Source organism: Cyprinus carpio, unplaced genomic scaffold (genome assembly GCF_018340385.1).
Source record: "Cyprinus carpio isolate SPL01 unplaced genomic scaffold, ASM1834038v1 S000005492, whole genome shotgun sequence".
Taxonomy (NCBI): domain Eukaryota; kingdom Metazoa; phylum Chordata; class Actinopteri; order Cypriniformes; family Cyprinidae; genus Cyprinus; species Cyprinus carpio.
Genome location: NW_024878176.1, coordinates 1 through 1,863, shown reverse-complemented (window position 1 = coordinate 1,863; position 1,863 = coordinate 1). Strand labels below are relative to the sequence as shown.

General features: G+C 36.4%; 1 long non-coding RNA gene across 1 annotated transcript; it reads left to right on the top strand.

Moving 5' to 3' along the window:
* The first annotated feature begins 185 nt into the window (after positions 1-185).
* On the top strand, positions 186-801 carry LOC122143489. The gene is made up of 3 exons (XR_006159195.1): positions 186-322; positions 464-536; positions 620-801. It is a non-coding gene; the product is annotated as an uncharacterized LOC122143489 (long non-coding RNA).
* The last annotated feature ends 1,062 nt before the right edge of the window (positions 802-1,863 follow it).

Genomic DNA, 1,863 nt, shown 5'->3' with positions numbered 1-1,863 from the left:
AAAAATTTTTTAATTTGTTTGTGCAGGGCATTTTTGTCCAATTTAGTGGCTTTTTTTGGCCCAAGTCTCCATTGCAGGTGAAGGCTAACCCTTCTGATATATACTTCTGCGTCGGACCTACCTAGAATATAAATCAGCCTTTACAAAACGCTCCGCCTATGCTGATACGTATATATAGTGGAAAAACCCACTTTGCCCACAGTTTTCAGAGCAAAAGAGACTTTATGTGAGAACAGACTGTTGAAATGCTACTACAACTGCGATGAACAATATTCTACTAACGGCAAGTGATTCAGTCTAAAGGAGACTAAAAAGAAACATGGTATGCATCTATTGTGAAACTTTGCATTTCATTTGAATCTTTTTGGTTCAGTACAAACCTTGTAAAAATATACTGGCATTATATAAATAATAATAGTATCTAATTATATGGACAATTACGTGGCTGTTTTTATGTTTTCAGACTAGAGGTGTTGTGATGCTTAAAACTACATCTGTGTACACAGATGTTTTGATACATCTTTTGTTGATACTGGGTAAGTGAATACTACATTCATCATCCTTCCAGAACAGAATAAATTTGAGAAATACAGTTAACTTTTGATGTCCAACATTTTAGTCAATGTTGAAGGATGGACGTATCACTGGAAGGACAACGAGACAATGACCTGGAATGAGACAAGGAAGTGGTGTCTAACAGAATACACAGACATTGTGATGGTCCACAATGAAAATGTAACATATTTCCTTAAAAACAATTTGAAAGAAAAATCTTCATCTCCCCTACTACTGGATTGGATTGCGAAAAATCAAAGAAACATGGACTGGGCTGCCAATGGACAGAGTGTGAACTATGAAAACTGGGCACCCAATGAGCCCAACAACAACAAGGCAGATGAGAACTGGCTGTGGAACTGTACACACTTACAGCACAAACAATAAAAGGAAAGTGGAGATATTGACAGCTGTAAAATAAAAAACATCCTGTAGCCACAAAGGTAAGAAGTTGGAGATGAAAGAAGATGCTACTTGTTCAGTGGTTTAACTAATTTCCAAGATGAGAACACATATTTTTATTTTAATAACCTTGAGTCTAATAAGAACACGAGAGAGAGAAATTTGAGTGTTTTATATAGTCCAGAAATGATGTTTTTATTAATCTGTGCAAAATTCTTTCATTACAGCGCGTTGTCCAAAACTGGTTACTTTGTGGAGCAGGATTTCATTAGAACAAGTCCAACAGCTTAACTACTGTGTGTAGCTAAACCAGGTTTCTCTGGGCCCAGAAGTGTAGTCACAGAGTTAGAACAAGCATTTCAACAGAAGTGGAAATATATTATAATTTATGTAGTGGTTCTCAGCTGGTGGCTGACGGCGGGTCTGATACAATTAAGGGCCAAGGAAAACGTATTTGTGAACAGTTATATATAATCCCTGGATGTATGTATAATTTTATGTTGTCTTTACTTAAAAATATTTCCTTTGGTAGAAAATTTGCTTAAAAATTATACTCAGGCTATCGGTGTGGTGAGCTGTTTCTTCATCAGATGAATAAGTTCGAATCTTCATCGGATGAGTAAGTTGAATGAGTAAATTGTTTCTTCATCGGATGAGTAAGTTAGGATGAGTAAATTGTTTCTTCACTCGGATGAGTAAATCTTCTGCAAATTTTCAATATTGGGTGAACTACTCCTTTAATACATTCCTTGATCATCAGTCTTTTTCTCTCTTCCAGTCGTTTCATGTGAACCACTCCTGCACCACCACATGGCTGGATGGAATGCTCCGTCTGTATGGGAATCATTCACTCAACTCAAATTGTAAATTTTCTTGTGCTGGTGGTTATAAACTGAATGGTACAGC